Source organism: Panthera pardus, unplaced genomic scaffold (genome assembly GCF_024362965.1).
Source record: "Panthera pardus isolate Hobbes unplaced genomic scaffold, ASM2436296v1 HiC_scaffold_6, whole genome shotgun sequence".
NCBI lineage: Eukaryota > Metazoa > Chordata > Mammalia > Carnivora > Felidae > Panthera > Panthera pardus.
In genome coordinates this window covers 102978902-103000170 of record NW_026526991.1, presented here as the reverse complement: position 1 = coordinate 103000170, position 21269 = coordinate 102978902, and the positions used below count along the sequence as shown (strand labels likewise).

The 21269-nt window shown below is 46.5% G+C and overlaps 1 protein-coding gene across 5 annotated transcripts in view; it reads right to left on the bottom strand.

Annotated features, from left to right (window-relative positions):
• TSPAN11 (tetraspanin 11) overlaps positions 1-7066 on the bottom strand; it is a 73806-nt gene extending 66740 nt beyond the window's left edge. Inside the window, exon 1 of one of the 5 annotated variants that reach the window (XR_002084531.2) lies at positions 6751-7057. The gene's annotated coding sequence lies outside the window, so the exon portion shown is untranslated. Of the gene's footprint in view, positions 1-6750 lie in introns of all 5 variants that reach the window. The other 4 variants (XM_019464824.2, XM_019464825.2, XM_019464827.2 and 1 more) reach the window with 4 other exon arrangements.
• Positions 7067-21269: the final 14203 nt, after the last annotated feature.

Below are 21269 nucleotides of genomic sequence, written 5' to 3'. Positions count from 1 at the left end.
GGCTGTATCCTCTGCAGGACTCAGCCAATGAGGAACCAGGGAAGGGACCTGAATACTAGGAGATAAATTGTCTGCTGTAACTGTCCCCTGTGTGCCTGTCCATCAGAAACCTGCTGTTGCAAGAATGTTGGTTAAAGGCTCACTTCACTGTGCTCTGAGTCTTGGCGTCCCTCCTTTAATTGGGTCAGTGGGCTTATTTCTCACATCCATGAGCACAGAAATCCAGGGGACCCATCAGGTGTGGAGTGCAAGGAGCTGCAAAGTGAGTGAGTACAAGATAAGGTGTTTGGTTTTTGACAGAGTAAGCAGGAGCAGATGACCCAGGGAGGTCAAGTTCTCTGCTGGAACCAGAGCTGGGTTCAAATGCAGAAGGTGAGCGATGCCTTGTAAGAAATACCAACAGCTAAGGAACCCTATGATACCCTGTCCTTTCCTACTTGGGGTCCTTCCTGCATCAGTCACCTACTTGCACTGAAAAGGATGAACTAAAGGGAAGAAAGGTCCATGCACTATTGCCTTTCCTTTCAATCCTTCCTTTCCCCTTAGGCTGGAAGTGGAGTGTGACAGTGTGTTGACTGAGTATGCATGTATCGGGGAGCTTGGGGGGGCTCAGTCGGTTAAGCATTCGACTCCGGCTCAGGTCATGATCTCACTGATCATGGGTTTGAGCCCTGCGTCGGGTTCTGTGCTGACAGCTCAGAGCCTGGAGCCTGCTTCAGACTCTATGTCTCCCTTTCTCTCTGCCCTGCCCCCACTCGTGCTCTGTCTGTCTCTGTCTCTCTGTAAAATAAACATTAAAAAAAAATAAAAAAATAAAAAAATAAAAAGAATGTGCGTGTATCAAGAAGTGAAATAAAAACAGCTGAGGTCGTTTTGTGCATCATTTCCAGTGTTCTGAGAAGAACAAAACATGAGCTATGATATTTGAATTGTGTGATTTTGGTGATTCTACATAGGAGTTAAATGCTCGCATACGTGTGTTTAAAACTGGCATTGCACGATATAAAGATGAATACCAAAATGCATGCTAATCATTTAAAATTTTAATTTTTCTTTACTTGGAATGCCATTAAGTAGCAACCAAAACCACCATGACAAGTCAAGAAAGAGACCATGGAAGACAGGAAAAAGCTTTTACATTTAGTACTTTCAATGGCACTTTTTCCTGCTTTTTGAATCAGGGGGCCATATTTTCATTTTGCACTGGGTCCCACAAATTATGTAGCCAGCCCTGGTTGTGGGATTTCTCCCTGAGCACACAGTCTTAGTGATGACTGATAATCTCCCTCCGGAAATATCTATTTTGTGGACATTTACTGAACTCATACTGTTTGTTCAGCATGGTGCTAGTTGCCAGGGATAAAAAGTCAATAAACATAATTTCTATCCTCGAGCAGTGGTAAGGAATATAATTCTGAAATATAAGACATTGTTGTCCAAGTGTCAGAATCCTAGTACTTGTCTGTAGAAGGGGGTTCTGAGAGAGAAATGTCTTTACAATATTCTAAGAGCACTTATGGAAACATGGACCTTTACCTGTTGAAAAAGCTTCAGAGGTTAGCTTACCACATCTGTGTGATCAAACGGGGTAATGGAAAACTTCTCATAATTTCACAATCTGTTCCAAACCTCAGACAAACTGGACAACACCAGCCCAATCTTGTTCTTTGTTCTTTTCTGAGCCTTTAAACATACTGGAATCTGTTGGTTAAATGGTCTAGGCTGATCTTTTAAAAATGTAAATGACATAAGCAGAAAAGGTCTTTGATTAATTGTTTCCAATGGAGAAACACATTTTCATTTATATTGAAGTTTGGCTCACATGAATCTTTCAAAACTTGAGCTCCCTGTTCAAAAAAGAAGAACCTGTAAGTCAGGACACAGGTGAGAAAAACTTCAGGTTCTCACCCACTGCCATCACAGAGGGTCACGGAACTCTATTTCAAAACTTACTACTTCAAACCAGATCAGGGAATGTCAGAGCAATTTCCTTTAACATTTCCTGAGCCTCTGTAATATCCTCAATTCTTGAATTCTTGGCATTTTGCAGTAAAACTCCTTAAGCCTTTAAGAAGGGCCTGATGCGTACACAGGGCAGTGAGGTGGGAGGGAGCCGCTGAAATCCAGATGCATCCGGCCCGCAGTCGTGTGTGGGGAGTGGAATGGCCCAGTGGGGAGGGAAGGGGCCCAGAGGAGAAACTGGGGGCTTGGCTGGCCCGGGCGACCCCCTCCCTCACCCCATCCCCAGATGACTGGCACGTAAGATCAGGGTTTGAAAGCACAGGGCAGCAGTCACCACCTGGTGGACCCCCTTGTCAGCGAGACCCTTCTCCAGAGTGCTCACCTTGGGCAGCCCACACACTCTGTGCCCCTCTATGAATTTGAGCTCTCCAGGCCTAACTCAGCCATCCGTACCCAGGCCAGCCAGGAGTTAGAGATCCTTTCTTTGGTGGGCAGATGAGAAAACTGAACCTCAGTGAGGTCACGTAACACATGAAAGGTCACCCAGGAGGAAAGGGCAGGGCCGGGATTCCAGGCTGGAGTGTCTGACCCAGAGCTGGGCTCTCTGCCCTCCACCGCCCCCTGCCTCACACCGCTTTTCCTTCCCCTCCCTGAGCTCCAGCTGTGGCTTGGGTGAGCGCCACACCACACAGCTTCCACTCAGCTGTTTTTCTCCTCTCTTCCCTGGGGGTTTCTCAACAACTAGATGCTTGGAGGTTAAGTATTGGCAGGCCTGGAGGCTCATAATAGGTGCCAGGTGAATATGTAGGCGCCAGGTAAATATGTGCATATTGATAAACCCTCCCCTCAACCAGGCAACAGACAGCATACCCCCTTGTAAGTACAAACCTCATGAACCTAGGAGCCCACAAGAGTCCGCCAGAGCAGGGACGTCTACAAGAAGCAAGGTCAACGGTCCGAAGGAATTAACAGAGGGTTCTCTTCTGGGTTCTATCTCCTCCCTCCACTTCTCTCTGTAGTCTCCCTCCTCAACTACGCTCCCAAAACAACCCAACAAAACAGCTGAACCTCCTTCTCCATCAATGGGAGTGCTATTAATATATATTATTATTACTATATGTTATATACTGTTAGTATGTACTATTGTATACTATATATACTATTACTATTACATACTATTTATAGTACTATATATATTATTATACACTATATATTACTATAGATACTATATACTACATATATAGTATATAATAGTAATAGTACTATAGTGTATAATAATATATGATACTAATAGTATATATTATAATATGTAATATAATTACATAACATATATACATATTAATAATGTACAATATGTATTAATATGTATAGCATATATTGTATTATATATTACATATTATATCCTAAGCAACATTAATATATCTTACATAATTATATATATATATATAAAATATTGTGTTATATAATATTATAGTATACTATACAGTATACTAGTTTGTGGTATACTAACTCCCATGGGAATTAATAAAGGTTGTGGTAAACAGGTGTTCTACACCCAAAACCCAGGCACAGTGCTGGACATGGGAGTCACAATGCCAGCTGCAAACATATCTACAGGAAGAGACAGCGGGAGCGGCTGTTTTACGTGGGGCTGACAAGGCTGCTGTAAATACATGTCGGGGCACACCATCACGTCGCTGTCTAGGTTCAGGAATCACTCAGAGAGAGGGCTCCTGTCCACTGCCAACTACTCAAGAAAAACCATGCTGAGTGGACATCTCCTGGGGAGGAGGCACATCTGGGCGGTCTGCCTGGGAGGACAATGCCAGACACGGTCACCCTGAACAGGCAGCTCTCAAATATCAGAGTGCGGCTTATCCACTCTGCAGTACTCGGTGTCGCCTCCCGCTTATCTCACACACGGTTCACAGTTCCCATGTGCCCCTTGTTGCCGTACTGTGTGCAAAACCATTTTCATATTAACCTTGTCCAAAATGTGAGGAAATTAAGCCGGCTGCAGAACAAACAGCCCTGTGACGCCTTCCATGGCCGGGCAGGAACGACGTGTGGGACCTGAGTGTCCGAACCCAGTGTGCACTACTTCCAGTTCGGTACTATTATTTCAAGCTGGAGTTGCACAGGCGCCCAGGAGTCTTCTGCCACAATGGTTTTCCAGTTTTATTTTAGTGGGAGGGCCCTTTCTTCAAAGGAAATCCTACCTGGAAGGCAGCCAGTAACCCAGATTAACCCCCAGCTGTTGCAGTGAGGGACCCAGGGCCCTGCTCACGGGGCTTGCTCCTCTCCCAAAAGCTCCAGGGAGCACAATATGAAAAGCAGCCTGCCATTCCTTGCTTACTAAGTTATTTGCTCACTGACACAACGTTTCTCGAGTACCTACTGTGTTCCAGGTGCTGGTGAGCCAGCAGGGAAGAGGACAGGGGAAGCCCCTGCTTTCCTGAATCTCCCAATGTGGCTGGATGTAGCAGAGCTAAGTTCAGATGATGGAAAGTGCTATAAAGGACTAGGGCCATGTGACTGTGGGCCAGGAGAAAGCTACTTAATTTTTTAATTTTTTTAATGTTTATTTTTGAGAGTGAGAGAGACAGAGCATGAATGGGGGAGGGGCAGAAAGAGAGGGAGACACAGAATCCGAAGCAGGCTCCAGGCTCTGAGCTGTCAGCACAGAGCTGGATGCAGGGCTCGAACTCATGGACCGTGAGATCATGACCTAAGCCAAAGTTGGCCACTTAATCGACTGAACCACCCAGGCGCCCCAGGAGAAAGCTACTTTAGTTGGGGGTATCGGGAAAGGTCTGTATGAGGAAGCAAAATGTGAACTGATGGCACAACAAGAATCTGGAAAGATGCCCTGATTTTGACCAATGAGGAAGCAGACCCAAAAGAGGTGAAGTGACATTCTCCAGGTCACCCATCAAGTCAGAAGCCCGAGCCAGTCCTTGACCCTGGGTTTTCAGGGCTCTCTCTTTTCACAGTGTTTACTAAATAGCCACTGCATGCAAACAAGGCAGGAGATATCCAAGTGCCCACAAGCCACCAACCATGCCCTGGGGTTCGGGGCTGTCCGTCATGACTCCTGGCACCCTCTCAGCCCTGCTCAGCCAGTTAGAGTCTGGGAGCGCTGTACCCCAGCAGACAGCACCATGCAGTGGACATCCCAGACCCATGACCTTAGTTGGGAAAGATTCCTCCTCTCCTATCTCCCTGGTGGCAAACTGTGGAAAGTGCTCCTTAGTGCTTCTATTGTTGGCAAGATGGTGGCTCACCTGGAGGAAGGCTACCTGGAAAGTCAAGCTGCTGTGGGGTTAAATGACTTAAAGACCGGCCAAGTCAGTTTTCTTCTTATAGAAGCATTCACAAAACCTCCGGCATCACACACGGGTATGTAGATATGTCACACACCAAGAGTCCAAAGCCAGGCTCCAGGCATGTGCTCCTATGATGCTGAGCATCAAGGGAAGCAGTATGCAAACGGCTTCCTCTCCTACCCCCAGGCAAACAGCCCCAGGCTCCCCAAGTCTCGGAGTGTTTGCCTTTCACCCTCGGAACCGAACGCTGTCCCAGCACTGCGCAGGCATTAGCAAATTTGAGCTTCTAGTCACCTCACGAGGTAGGCAAGACGACAATTATTAGATCCGTTTTGCACACAAAGCAACTGAGCCCCAAAGCAACCTGTACAGGGAACATTGCTAGTGATGTAGTAACAACCACTGAATTCTGATGCAAACCCAGGGCTCCAGACCCCAAAGGTAGCTATCATCAAAACGCTCACAAATTAAACAGAGTATCCACCCTCGGTCTCTCTCTCCCACCCTTCCGTCTACATCTTATGCCTTGGAGGGTACTTAGGGGTATTTCTAGAAGCTGTCTCTTCTCTCTGAGCCACTGCAGTCTCATCATGCGTGCCCACCTGCTGGTGACATCTAAAGCAATTCAGACCCAAGCTGAGATGCTCTCCTGCCCCTGCAGACTGACCCCTTCTTTCATATTTTCCAGCCAGTTCACACTTGTCAACACTGCACACATCACTGGTGAAAACAATGCACCCTAGAACCATCCACATCTTCCTTCTTCCCATATCAGACCAGCCAACTGCACCTGCAGGAATGGACAGGCAAACACAGGTGACAGGGCCCGCACAGCCATGTCCCCGCAAATACACAGATGTGCCCCCATAGTACTCGTGGACAATCTGCTGCAAAGACCTGCGCATGCAGAAGACACACCAGCTGCCAGCATTTAGCAAACTCTGTTTTGCACGAGGTACGGGGCCAAGCTCCACACAATTCTAGCTAGGATTATTCTGGACCGGTCACCCTGGGTTTATGCATAAAAGCCAGCTACCAGAATTCAGGTGACATTTTGAGGAGAGGTAGACTGGCACTGAGCACGCTAGGCGGCACGAGCCACTCAGAAGCCCAGAGCTCCCTCCCAGGGCCCTAAGTGCAGAACGGCACACTGGACAGTATGATTAGGGACACAAACGCTGCGGCCCCGGCCGACCCCAGTGCGTGCACGCGCCCATCCCGAGGGACCGGAGGCCCCCTGCCCCCACCCGCACCTAGAGTCCGCTCGACCCCGCCAGCCCAGGCCCCGCCACCGTCCGGCTCAGAAAGGAGGCGGGGGCGCGGGTAGGGAGGTGGGGGCGCTCCTCCGCGCGGGGCTGGGGCGCGACTGGCGGGCAGGGCCCCCTGGTCCCCGCGCGTCCTCCCTCTCCCCCTCCCCCCGCGCGCTTCTCCACCGCCCCCCCCACCCCACCCCGGCGCTTACCGGGCCTCCCGCAGTGGGGCTCCTCACGCAGCGACGGGACCCGCAGCTTCCCGAGGCGCCGCGGCGCTCGCCTGGGCACCCCCGCCGCGCTCCGGGCCCTCCCACCTTCAGAGGGTCAGGGTGCGGGCGGCCCGGCTCCAGCCCAGCACCCCGGGCACTTCCTGCCGGCCCGCCCCGCCCCGCTTCCCGAGCGCCCACCCTCCCGGCTAGCCCCGCTCCGATTCCCGGGCTCCGTTCCTCCCAGCTGGGCTGGCCTCGCCCAGAAGCCCTGAGCTGGGCCGCCTCTTTGTTTGGGAGTTGGCCTCTCTTCAGTTCGGAGCTCACAGAGCCAATTAAATCGGAGTTAGGGGCAGCTGGGTTGTTGCCCGGGGATTCTTGCCGGGAGGGGAGGGGCGGCTCACAGTCTCGCGTCTGCCCGCCGCTCCCGAGCCTCCCGCCCTGGGGCCTCTCTCAGGTCTTGCTTTTCCCTAGTTTCCTCCATGGCTCAGGTCCTGGGAGACATTGGCCTGTGGGGGCTCCCAGGGACTCTAGGCACAAGCCCCTCAGATCCCAAAGAGCCGCGCCTCTCCCTCGGCAGATCCCCTGTGCATAGGGAGGACTCCCATCACCGCCCTGTCCCAGTGAGAGTGTTGTGGACCATGGGCTTTATATTTCCTGGGCCCAGGGAGAATCAAGACCTCTTCCTAGACTGGAGGCAAGAGGAAGGATGGACAGATCCCTGGCTGGGCCCTGGCGGAGAACAGGTGCAAAGCTGCCACTAACTGGCTGTGTTCTAGCTGTGGAGCAGATTATTTCTCAAAGCTACAAAGGCCCCTGCTTATCCAGCCATGTGCTTCTGGCACTTGACTGCTGCGAGCAAGGTTACCCATTTACCAGGGTGCTAGGTCAGGGAAGACACTGGAGGCTGGGATTGCTGACGGACGCATGGCAGTAGAGAAAAATCAGCAGAGCCGACAATGGTCCGTGTGAGAGGAAGACCTGAAATGGGAGTGAATGCAGAAGATGCGGTGGGTGTGGGTTCTACAGAGCTTGCTGTGTGTGGTGTACATGGAGGGGTAGAGAGGGGGTCTGAAGAAGGACCATGGTGGTGCTGTGAGTGTGGAAGTCTGAGAGCAGACTCTGGGTGATGTGAAGCTGAGTTTGGACAATGTGGAGAGGGCAGGGCTGAGGACAGAGCCTAGGTAGACGTTTGAAAAGGAGCCAGAGAAAGAAACTGATGCCATCCAGGAGGGTCAGCACTGTGCAGGACACCCAGATCCAGGAGAAGAGTGCATGTTCCATAGGAGCCGGTGCTACAGGGACACCAAAGGGGAGGGTGCCCAAGAAAACAGGGTTAGACTTAGAAATGAGATCTTTGGGAGACTTTTGAGAGGGTCATTTCAGTAGTGGGGACTGTAAGCCAGATAGCCCCTCCTTGGGGCATCTGGTCCAATCGGTTGATGCAGGACTACAAAGACACATCCGCTTCCTTTCATACCAGAGGTCCCTAAAGGGCTATCCCAGCTCCTAGGTTCCCCAAGGGATCAGCTGAGGCCTCTGTGGAAACTGCATCTCAGTTCAAGTTCACTCTCTGTCTGGTCTCACTTCCTCACTTTCTTATAGGAGTTGTTCCCAAGACTATCTCCCGATAGACCTCCTACCCACCGATCTCCATCTCTATGCAGAGCCTGTTTTCCAGAAATCCAACCTGAGGTGTAGAGTCAGAGAGAAAGGGAGAGTGAAGCAAAGGGGGTAAAGACAGAGGGCATGAACATCTGTCACCAGCATTCGAGAGGGAAGGTGGAAGACATGTGGCAGCAGAGAGACCCGGCAAGAACAGACAATGATGGCCTCTCCTCCTGACCTTCCTCTAAGACCTCTAATGAAGCAGACCTCTCATGAAGACCTTCACCTCTACTGAAGCTGTTTCAAGAGACAGAAATTGTCAGAAAAAGTCAGGGAAGGTGGGGTTAAAGGAAAAGACTGAAATGGGGAGGGACAGGAGAGCTCTTCGTAGTAGAAATGGGTTTTCCAAAGCAGGGTAGAGGAGGTAAGTGGGGAGCAGGATTAGGGAGAGAGAATACTGTCAGTGGGGTAAGGGTGAAGGGAAGTGCGTGTTCCCAGTGTCAATAACATTAAACCAGAAATTCAGAAAGAGAGGGCTGGAAAGTGTTCTGGAGGGACCTTGTAGCAATATGAGAGGGTGAGTGATAAATGAGGCTCTGGACCAGGATATTCCGTCTCCAGCACTATCCCTGGGAACATTAAACATCTAGAGCAAAGAACCCATAGAGATATATACAATTTAAAATTTCCCAGGAGCCACATTTAAAAATGTAAAAAGAAGAATCAGGTGAAATTAATTTTAATGATACAACTTTATTGAACACAATATATCTAAAGTATGTTCATTTCAACATGCATCAGTATAAAAATTATTAATGAGATATTTTGCGTTTTCTTCCTACGAAGTCTTCCAGCTCTGGTGTGTGTTTTACACTCAGTGCATCTGAGTTTAGATGCTACATTTTCATTGGAAATCCTTGATCTGCATTTAGAGTTCATAATGTGTATGGTTGAAGAAGTAGTTATAAATCTCACTTGCTTCGTACATACTTTTGCTGTCCAATAACCAAATTGAATGGTCAATTTTAAAACTTAAGTTTAATTAAAATTAATTGAAACAAAACATTTCGTCTTTCTGCTGCACTTAGCACATCTCAAGTGCTCAAGAGCTACACATGTGCAGTGGCTTCTGCACCAGACCCCACAGGTCTAGAATCTGAACTCCTGCACTTGTAGCTTTTGTTTTGTTTGGTCCTCCCTTTCTATGAAGGGATGGCCCCTGCCCCACCACTGCTCCACTCACAAGATCTCCCTCTGTGCCATTTTATTTCACAGAACACACTTGAAGACGATGAGGAAGAAGGTTGAGAATCGAACGTCTGTGGGAAGGGAACTGGGGGTTTGGCTTGGGCTAGATGAGGAGGGAAGAGAGAGGGACACGAGTTGGAAGTCTTGCGTTCTGTTCTTCTGTGTTCATAAGAAGAATGTTGTGATTTCTTTGCCCAGAGATTGCAGAGAATGGAGGAGACAGCTCTTGTTGTCATGGTCTCCCCTTTCAGTGGTTTCCTTGAGTCTGAGCACTGGCCGAGTCACAAGTGCTTGGTGTGGCTGTTAGGTCTGGCCCTTGAGTTTTGCATCTGCAAAATGGGGAGAGTGGTCTCTTATCTTGGAAAAAAAATGGGAAGGACTGTGGAAACCTAAGTATGAAGCTACCGTGAGGGAGGAGTTTTCGTCCCAGATTTGGAGACCCGTGCTTCTCCTCCAGGTCTGTAGCACATGCTCTACCCCCGGCTGGGTGCCAGGAGCTTCTGCCTTGACCCTGCCTTACAGCTGATAGAGCAATCCAACATGGGAAGCTGGAGTAGAGAGCTTGTAGACTTTCTGGGATGTGTAAAAATAATGGTAGTAACACTTAGACTTCCTTTGCTCTAAAATGGCCTATACCGGGGTGCGTGGTGGGGCTCAGTGAGTTGACTTCAGTTCAGGTCATGATCTCACGGTTTGTGAGTTCGAGCCTGTGTCAGCTCTACGCTGATAGTGTGGAGGCTTCTTGGATTTCTCTCTCCCTGTCTCTCTGCCCCTCCCCCACTCTCTTACTCACTCACTCTCAAAATAAATAAATAAACTTAAAAAAATTAAAAAATAAAATGGCCTATACCTATTACTTGGAGTTACAGGGTAGGTCTTGTGCGATCCCCTCCAGGCCAGCACAGGGCCTGATATCCTGGCTCCCCCATCACAGTATCTATATCCATTCCTAGAAATAGAATTTCTATATTTATTCCTCGAAATAGAAGAGAGTCACAGAAAATACCTTTGTGTGTGTGTGTGTGGATATACACATATACAACACACACACAGACACCCACCGCACCAAAGGGTATTGGTGGCATCCTCAGGATGTATGGCACATTCGCTTAGCGTAGCTTCCAGGTTGTACCATCACAGGTCGGGAAACCTAAAACTTGGATTACTCCATCCCCTGAGCACAAGCCTGTCTTTCCAAACAACTTCCAGTCACCACCTAGGAAGATTGCACAAAAACGAATGAACCCTTGACAACCTCTACTCCGGCCTGCCTGACACTCCTGCTTGTTTGAGCGATGCTGCCGTGCTGATGTGGCCCTGATGAGAACTCTTCGTACAGACTCTGAGTCACTCCCAGGAAAAACATCTATGTTCTTGGTAGAAAAGCCTCAGGTAGAAGTCAAGCCGATCCGCATACACATCCCATAGTGTGTCTGACTCAGCCTGTTTCCCCTTTAAGTCTTTAAAATGGGGGAGAAACTCTTCCTGAGAGTCTTTCTACCCTCTTAGAGAGTGGAGACTGGCCTCAGTTTCATCATCCCTGTGAGAAATAGAGGTTCATAGCGTCTGGTCAGCACCTTTCCTTTTCCAGAAGGAATAGCAAATGATCAGATATCACATATTGATCAGTTTAGATTAGCTTGAATTCAGCCTGCATTTGACTATGAACTTGATGACTTAACCTACTCATTTTTGCAATGATATCTGGCATTTAATAGGAAGTGGTAGAGAAACGATTGTGGAATTGAACTGTACAAGCTCAGGTATGAGTCCCATGAGAGCGATGTTATACTAGATGTAGGAGTTTTTAAACTGTTGTGAGGTATACTAATGGCATCAAGAACATTAGTTGCGCTAATTAGTGCTTGAAATAATTATCGATCTTCATTAACAGTGTTGAAATAATTGCTTAGATGTCAAACTGCTCGAAATGCTCTCCTGACATCCTACATGAAGGACTTTACAGCCTGGTTCTCTCTCAGGAAAACATTATTTCAGGCAAAACATAGAAAAACACATCTAGGATACAGAAAACATAAGTACAGACAGCTGAACAAATATATAAATAACATGCAAAATGACACTTAAATATTCACAGCTTGAATTTTTTAGTCTGTGTAGCACATGGGACTAGTCCTCCTTCATCTTCCTGAAGTTTTCTAGAGACTCTGCTTCTGTAGCTGGGGCATAGGCTTTCCAGGTATCCAAGGTCACATACTAGGGAGGAAGAGAAGACTTTGGATAAACGTGAATTTTCCTGGAAAATCTATGTTAAAATTTATTTTGGGGGAATAACGGATGAGGTTTTTAATATTTTCAAAAGTGTAACATCTGTATATGCTTATTATAGAAAAATTTGATTGATATAAAACATTGAGACCATAAAATCATCTGAAATTGTAGCCATCTGAGATAATCATCATATTATTTTGGTAAACACCATTTCAGTTGTGTGTGTGTGTGTGTGTGTGTGTGTGTGTGTGTGTGTGTTTGTAACCAGGTTTGCTTTGTTTTAGAATATATTCTAGCCATCTTTTTATGTCAATGGATTTAATAATATATTGCATCATTTTTTATATATGAAGTATGGATGTACTACAATCTGTTCAATCAATCCCCTACTCCCTATTGATGGATGTTTGGGATGTTTTCAATAAACAAAAGTATTTCTAACATGGTTATGAAAACTTTTATCACATATATCTTTGCCTACCTATTCAACTGTTTCTTTATGGTAAATTTCTAGGGATGGAATAACAGAAAATGCCATTTTTTTTATTTTGCAAATAGACGTACACACATACAGAAGTATATACACAGATATATATATAACGAAATGCATGGGAAAAGTTGGTAGAATATGTTTCAGCTGTACAGTCATTACCTTTTGGCAGAGGCCTAGGGTTGGAGGTGTAGTTAAAGAGGAATTTGATCAAACCTATCGTGTTAGTTTTTCACAAGGAGAAAATATCATGTAGCTTAAACTTAGTTAAAACTAAAAGTGACAATAACAACGACAACACAAGGGCAAGATAAAGTAATTATCAGTTGACAATCACATATCATTGGAAATAAAACTGTCTTCTTTCTTCTGCTGAAGAAAAATTCAAGGGAAATAACAGAAGAATAGAAATAAGATATATAAATTGCAAACTGCTGAAAGAAAAAAAAAAAGGAAACACAACACCTAACATTTGGATTAATCCAACAAAAGTAAGGAATCAGAGGAGGAATAGAAACAACAAGAAATTATAGTGGGGTGCCTGTGGCTCAGTTGGTTGAGTGCCCAACTCTTGATTTTGGCTCAGGTCACGATCCCAGGGTCGTGGGGTCAAGCTTGGTGGGGTGAAGTCCACACTTAGCGCTGAGCCGCCTTGAGATTCTCTCTCTCTCTCTCTCTTCTCCTGCCCCTCTCCTCTGCTTATATTCTCTCTTTCTAAAATTAAAAAAAAAGTATAGTAAATAAAAGTTTCAAGTATATGGACATAATAAGTTCAAACACTCCAATCCTCACAATTTCACGTGATTTGGTTGAAGTCCGAAGTCTCCATTAAAAGGTAGCAACTCTCACACTGGGTAACAAAATAAAATTCAGTTAAATGTTGTTTAGAGGGTCCAAATGTACAAATTTCCAGTTATAAATAAAAAAGCCATGGGGCACCTGGGTGGCTCAGTTGGTTGAGCATCCGACTTCAGCTCAGGTCACGATCTCACAGTTTGTGGGTTCAAGCCCCGCGTCGGGCTCTGTGCTGACTGCTTGCTCAGAGCCTGGAGCCTGCTTCAGATTCTGTGTCTCCTTCCCTCTCTGCCCCTCCCCTGCTCACGCTTTGTCTCACTCTGTTTCTGAAAAATAAATAAAATGTAAAAAAAAAAAATTAAAAAAAAAAGCCATGGGAATGTAATGTATAGCATAATTAATACTTGGTTGCATATTTGAAATTTGCTAAGAAAGTAGATCTTAAAATTTCTCATCACAAGAAAAAGTTTTTTTCTAACTATGTTAGGTGACAGGTATTATTAACTAGACTTCTTGTGATGATTGTTTAGCAATATATACAAATAACGGATCATTATGTTATATATCTGAAACAAATAGAATGTTATAATGTCAATTGTACCTCAATTAAAAATGTGATATATGCAGGCATTTTTTAATGACATGGGGACTCTCAAACAAGTTGTAAAAAGGAGACTTCTGTACCCCACCTTTTTCCTGTTATTAGGGATACTTTGAGGACAAAATGTTGAAAATTCAACTAAAAAAAGATTTTTGATGCCTTGAATTGGCCTCTTATTCTCCCCCATCCCCCATCCTTTGCTCTTAACCAAAGAAATAAATCCAATTTCAATAAAGATAAAATGCTCTAATAAGCCTTCTGGTTTCCCTCAGCCATAAGGCTGGTCCTCTGGGTGGGTGACCTGTATGAGGTCCCATGCTTCAAAGGGACCTGCACTTCATTTAATACTTGGTGGTTGCTGTCTTGAAATTCTTAATACTTTTCAAACAAGAGGCCCCACATTTTCATGGGTCACATAAACTAGGTAACTGATCCTGAAGATAGGCTTCTACCTAGCAGAGCCGGGTCCTTGATATTTCTGCCAACTACTTAGCAGTTAAGGCTAAGTAGATTAAGGATTGTGACATTTTGTTGACCCCACAGAAATTTCCATCATGTGTATCTTCAGAATAATCTTACTTTTTCTGCAGGGATGGGGTTGGTGTTTGAATTTGGGGGAAGAATGTGGGCCACATTCTTAATATTCTTTTGTGAGATGGCCTCACCTTAACCTCTTGACACTCTCAGACTCATTCTACCCTCTCCAGCCATATCACTTCATGCAGTTCAGCACACAAAACTTGTTCTTCCTTCCACACATTTGCCCAAGTGGCTCCCATTACTTGGAAGCCTTTCTTGCCCTGTATACTTGGTGAACTTCTACTCAACCTTCAAACCTTGTTTTAGTATCACCCCCTCTAGGAAGCCCTCCTTGGCCTCTCTAGGTAGAACTAAGTGCCTCGCCTTTATTGCTCTCATGTCTCCAGTAAGAACTTAATCATGGAGCTGGAATTATTTTCTTATACATTTCTTTTCCACTGGGGATTGGTGATTTCCAACATTTTTTTATATATATATAGTTTTATTAATTTTACCGTGTGTGGCACACTTGAAGACATTAAAATACTAAAAACACATTAAACAAATTCAGCAGTTACTGCTGCAGTATAACTGGGTCTTGCAGTGACTATGAAAGCATCCAGGGTTATCACACTATCATTTGGTCTCCCTCTAATACTAGTGGGCTGTTATGAATACCTGTGGTTCTTGTATATCTCACATGGTACATTTTCTTATGTTCCAATAACCACCAAGTTGGTTAGATTTTACATTTTGTACCTTCTGTCATAGCCAGCTTACTCCACTCTCCACTGTCATGTGACATTTTAGGGCTGTGTTCCATTTGATGGACACTGCTAACATGCATTTTGCATTAGAGCAAAAGTATGCGTTAGACAGTGATTGAAATTTGACGTCTTATTGTGACCGTCAGGATCCATTGTACGGATTGTTCACTGTACCAGAGTGCTTGATTGAAAAGGCAAAGGGAGACCAACAGCCAGCTATAATCTGCTCACTGATGAGGTTGTTGGGGTGACAGTGTGGTTTACGGGGTACGGAGCCGACGAACAAGAAAGAATTCTTGAAGACATCTTTGGCGCAAAATGGTGGTTTTATTAAAGCACGGGGACAGGACTTGTGGGCAGGAAGAGCTGCCCAGGATCATGAGGAGAGACTGGTTATATACTATGGAGTTGGGAGAGGTAAAGTCCAGGGGAAGTTTCCAGGGAGATTTTCATATGCTAAAGAAGACTCCCAGGATAGTGGAGGCCTAACTATTGTCAAGCTAAGGTTGTTTTTCCCTCTAGCAAAGCATTAGTATTCAGACCAGAGGGAGTTCCTGGAGAAACTTTTTATTCTGCCAGCCTCAAGTATTTGTCAATGGACTGCAGGTTATAAGAACATTTAGTTCTATCTGCCATTTCCTTCTGCCTTCTTTTCCCACATCACTATGGAGGGGTGATGGTGGGCTCCTGGAAAAGGAGTTTATAGGTTTCTAGAGATTAAGCTATTTAAAAAAATTTTTTATAATGATTAAGACAAATTTTAATGCTTATTTTTGAAGGAGAGAGAGACAGAGAGACAGAGAGACAGAGAGTGAGCGGGGAGGGGCAGAGAGAGAGGGAGACACAGAATCTGAAGCAGGCTCCAGTCTCTGAGCTGTCAGCACAGAACCCAACGTGGGGCTCAGACTCAAACTCACAAGCTGTGAGATCATGACCTGAGCTGAAGTCAGATGCTTAACCAACTGAGCCACCTAGGTGCCACTGGAGATTAACCTATTGATAAGATTGCCTTTTTTCTTGTGACTTACTAATACATTTGCAGGTAGATGGAGACTCAGGTCCGGCAGGACTATGATCTCTATCAGTTAACCATTTGTTTTTCCCCTTTCCTTTGTTCTTGGTCAGCCAGGAGTGCCCCAGGAATATTACACCTATCCCACCTTGGGGTGGAGGTGGGGTGTTTATGGCTGTCAGCTTGCCTTAGGCTCCCTCATCACTCACCAGACTGTGTGCCCTCCAGACTGCACCTGCCCAGAAGGGGTCCTGCAAAAGGTGCCATTTGGACTTAATGGGTGCTCTGGCTAAGGACACCCCAGGGTGGTCCAGCAGGTCAGTGGGGACTGCTGGAAAGCAAGGACTTCATTCTATTCATCTTTACTTCTCCAGCACGTAGCACAGTGATGGACAATAACAGACTGTTATAAATGTGGAATAAATTATAAAGCAATCAAGAGACTCTGCTGATAGCATGCAGTATGATTTGGGCTTAGTCTAAAACACTGTTAACATGAATTTCCCAAATCTGGTCAGCTGGGGCAGTGGCTCTATGTATGCACAGGATACGCTGGGGTGATGTGAAGTTACAGCTACCCCGCCCCAGCCCCCCAAGCATCGTGCAAAGCCCTGGAACCTCCCCTCCTTGCTGAAATCCACCAAAATCCCTGGGGGTATGTCAAGCATTTAGTGATCATTCATCAGGTGCTCTGCCTCTGAAAGAGGCTGGGAACCACTGCACCCATGCATACACTTCTTACCAAACAGGGATCCCTGCAGTCTGTCTCCTGCCCCATTTCCTACCGGGCACACAGGCACACGTGTGATGAGCACCACTTTAGAAATTAGCACTTGCTGGGGCGCCTGGGTGGCTCAGTCAGTTGAGTGTCCAACTTTGGCTCAGGTCTTGATATCCCGGTTCTTGAGTTTGAGCCTTACGTCAGGCTCTGTGTTGACAGCTCAGAGCCTGGAGCCTGCTTTGGATTCTGTGTCTCCCTCTCTCTCTCTGCCCCTCCCCACACATCCTCTGTCCCTCTCTCAAAAATAACAATAAATGTTAAAAAAAAAAACTAGCAGTTGCTGAGAATTTTAAAAATTTAGAGCTGGAAGATGGCTTAAAGGTTGTCTAGTGTGGTATCATTTCCCATCAGGAGAGGGATGTGATCCCACCCAGTTGGTGTTGGTAGAACAGCAGCTAGAGCCCGGTTAGGACTACCTCCCTCCTGCAAGTCGTGTATATGCCCCTCTTCCTTCCTTTCATCCAGGTCCATAGCAGCTCCCCTCTGCCACCTCCCCTTCCAGGAGCTGCTCTCCTTGGCGGTTCTCCAATCCTACTATCAGATATGAGAGAGCCCACCCAGGAGAGGTGAGAATAGGCAATGGCAAAAAAAGGTTTATCTTCTCTTCCTACCTAGAGCTGGCCTGGGCCTCTCTCTGCAGATGTCACATTGTCACTGCTGGGTTTTGTGCTAATGAAGAGTGCTTTTGGCAGTACTCACAGGTTAGAGGCTGGGGGCAGGTGGAAGGTTGGCTGAGTGAGGAGACTAGAGGTATAGTCCTGTGAGCAACTTGGATCTGACTTTATGTCAAGTGCAGCATCCAGAAAGAAAATCCACATGATTTCTTCAATGACATTATTCCTACCACATTCCTCATCTTGTCTCAAGGGTTTGTTTCTGAGACCTGGAGGGGAGAAATGTCAGGGGCTAGCAGGCAGGATTTGTAAAGAAGTCTTTTGGGAGCCCTGCATGTGGTCTGGCCCTGCCCCAGGGTCCGTGTCCATAGGGGATCAGGCAGGGGTTAGGGCTTTTCCTTCATTATCTCAGCCACTCTGTTCCCAGTCTGGCCTGGAGGTCTGCCAGTCTGCTCTGGGACCCTCCAAGGATATCTGGGCAGCAGAGCCCATCTCTGGGGGCTCATCTGGGGATTCCATGGGCAGTGTGCTTCCACCCATGTGACAGATGGGGGACACCGAGACTTGCGGAGAGAGGAAACAATTCCCAAAGGTTATAAAAGGAGTGAGATCTTGTGTGACAACCAGACCAGGAATTTCCATGCTCCTTCCTATCCGGTGCCCTGGCTCCTGAGTCCTACTTGATTTGAGGTGATGCTCTGAGGGTTATCTGCTTGCACTTGGGGTCACAGAGCTTGGAGGCATAGAGTTGGGAGGGAAGGATAAGGGGTAAGAGGGTGAGTCCCTGAGCACATATTTGTTCGAAGAGAGGTAAGAGAGATGAATGAGGTCAGGGGGCAGTGGAAGTGTGTCACCCTCCATGGCGGCCCTTGGCCATCTTAAAGCTTCAATAGAGAGGCTTTCTCTGACCCTCATGATCTAAATGAAAATCCCTCCCTTATTTTCTCTGCTCTTTTCTGTTATAGTTCTTATTACAAATTGTAGCTGTCTATTTCGTTGTGTGTTTTTGTTGTTCAACATCTGTCCAGCCATTAGACTATAAAGTCCATAAAGGCAGGGAACATATTGGCTGTTTGTTTGCTCCAGGGCCCAGCAATGGCTGGTGTATAGCGGGGATACAATAAATATTTGATGAGAGAATGAATATTGTTTTTTTAAGCATTTATGATTCGGCTTGGACAATGATATCAACCAAAATAGCACTGACCATTGTATAGCTCCAACATGCCTCCGAGTACTCCTCATTAAGTACCTGTTTACATAAATATAAATGATATAAATGAGGTTTTGAATCATCCATGATTTTTTTCCCTAAGCACTGGGGCAGAGAAGCAAGGGATTCATGTATTTTTCAACAGACCTGAGTTAATTAAAGGTACAGGTTATTTTAGGTTTTATTATTCCACGTATTTACTTTACTGCTTAGTTAATGATCCGGTCTTAGACGTAGTGATTTGTAGTTTGTCTGTCTTACTTTTGTGCAGAAAATGGTGCTGAAGGGGTTTTTACTTTGATCCTTTGATAGGAGTACGTAAAGGTTGTGTCTTTGAGAATCACGAGGGACTAAAAAGCTGGGCCCACTAGGCACAACTTCAGAGGATGCTGTTTGTGTTGTAGTTTAGGCGAAAGGCACCCTTGACGTTGGGTGCAGCCCACACAGCTGCAGGGAGAGCCCCAGCTTTAGGGTTTGATGGGCATGTGCCCCAGAGTGTCGGCATTACTTGACTGTTCACCCCCCTCTTCTTATTCTTACGCCCTTTCTGTTCTTTCCACAGTATCCAGAATGATCTATTCAAAGCTTAAGTGAGACCATGACATTGTATAGTTAAAACCGTCCAGTGACATCTTATTATATTAAGAACAAAACCAAAATCTCTCTCCTTGGCTTAGCTACGGGGCCCTATAGGATCTGTCCTTGGCCTGCATCTCCTACCTTGTCACCTTCTTCTCTCCCTTGCTCCCTGAGCTCAGGCCCCAGGGGCCTCCTTTCTCTTCCTCATTAAAAATTTTTTTTTAAAAAAATGTTTATTTAGTTTTGAGAGAGAGAGACACAACAGAGAGAGAGAGGGAAACACAGAATCCAAGCAGGTTCCAGGTTCTGAGCTGTCAGCACAGAGCCTGATGCAGGTTTCAAACCCACAAACCGTGAGATCATGACCTGGGCTGAAGTCGGTCGCTTAACTGCCTGAGCCACCCAGGCACCTCTTTCTCTCCCTCATTTAGCCAAGCTTGCACCCCTCTGCCCCCCCGCGCCCCCCCCCCCCAACTCAGCAGCTTTACATCTGTTGTGTCCTCTGTGAAGACGGCTCTCTCCCCAGATCTTCACTTACTACTTTCTTCCAGTCATTGTGGTCTCAGCTTAAATGTCAGTCCCTGGAGAGCTCGTCCTTGACCCCAGTTCTGAAGCACACCCTGGTCATTCTCCGTATCATCTCTCTGTCATTTTCTGCAGAACTCAGCACTATCTGATAGCTGATATTTTCTTGTTTCTCTCCATTTATTTCCTTCTGCTCTGTCTGCCCCACTAGAACACCAATGCACCATGAGCACTGGGTCATTATCTTTGTTGTTCTTGCAGTATAACTAGTCTTTGGCCTGGGGTAAGTGCTTTATAAATGTTAAGTGAATTCATGAATATCTACAAGTAGGCTCCTTGGGGTGGCTTCCTGGCCTGGCCTGCTGATTGACTGGGAGAGGCTGCCTGAGAGCCTGAAAATCAACCCGAGCCTGCTGCGCTGGGAAAAGCAAATGGCCTAGAAGTTTAGAGGCCTGAGTTTTAGTCTCTCTTCTTATTGTTGCCATTTGCCTCTCTCTCTCTCTCTCTCTCTCTCTCTCTCTCTCTCTCGGTCTCGGTTTCCTCAACTGTCCCCTGAGGGCATTGTACTGGGTGGCCTCTGAAGTCACCTTCTGGTAAGTCTTTGTGACTCCAGCGCACTGCCCTGCAAGCACACAGTCAGAGGCCAGCTTCCCTGAGGACCAGAGGTCTTGGGGCAGCTGCGGCCACACCACTTCCACGCTTCACTGGAACTGTGACAACCTTCCCACTGGCTCCTGATGTTGGAGGAGATGCCTGACTTTTTCTGTACCTAAAACTGAGAATAAAATAGAAAGTAATACTTCTGCAGTCATGGGTGGCTCTGGGAAAAGGGTACAGGCACCGGATGGGGCTGCATTTGTGTCTCGGCTCCTTAATGACCTTGAACACTTTCCCCCTTTCCCTGAGCTGTAGAGCAAATAGAAATGCTTATTCCCTGCTTGCAGATTTGCAGCGAGGATTACATGAGGTAACATATGTGACACTGAAGAGAGGCCAGCTCTCTTCCCATTATCTTTGAAAGCTGGAGCCACAGGCACGTCCTGGTGCCTGGGGTATGGATGTCCTTCTCGTGGAGGCCAGTAGGAGCTGCAGGCTGCAGCAAACGTGTGAGATGGCTTAGCTTGGTAAAGGAAAACCAAAAAAAAAAAAAAAAAAAAAAGCAAATCCCCACCTCATTTGTGAGAAAATCAAAACAGCTTGTTTGTTTACGTTGCACCAGAGCTTCTGGTGGTGCACGAGCCTACAGACAGGGCTCTGCAGAGTTGGAAAGGAGAGAAGTGTTTATGGCTCCTTTCTGGGCAAGCCACATTTGCATTCCTAGAGAGTGTTGATTATAGTGTTCCAAGAAAATGAATTTGCTTGGTGGGCTGGCCTACCTCAGCCCAGACACAAACCACTTGCAGTTCTGTTTGCGTGTGGAGGTAGAGAGCTGCTGTTTGGTGAGCTTCTACTCCATGCCAGAGACTGGGCTGCTTATCTTACAGGCCCAACCACCTTTTCTCTCCCCTGCTTCCCTCTTCGGCTGGGACCCTGAACCT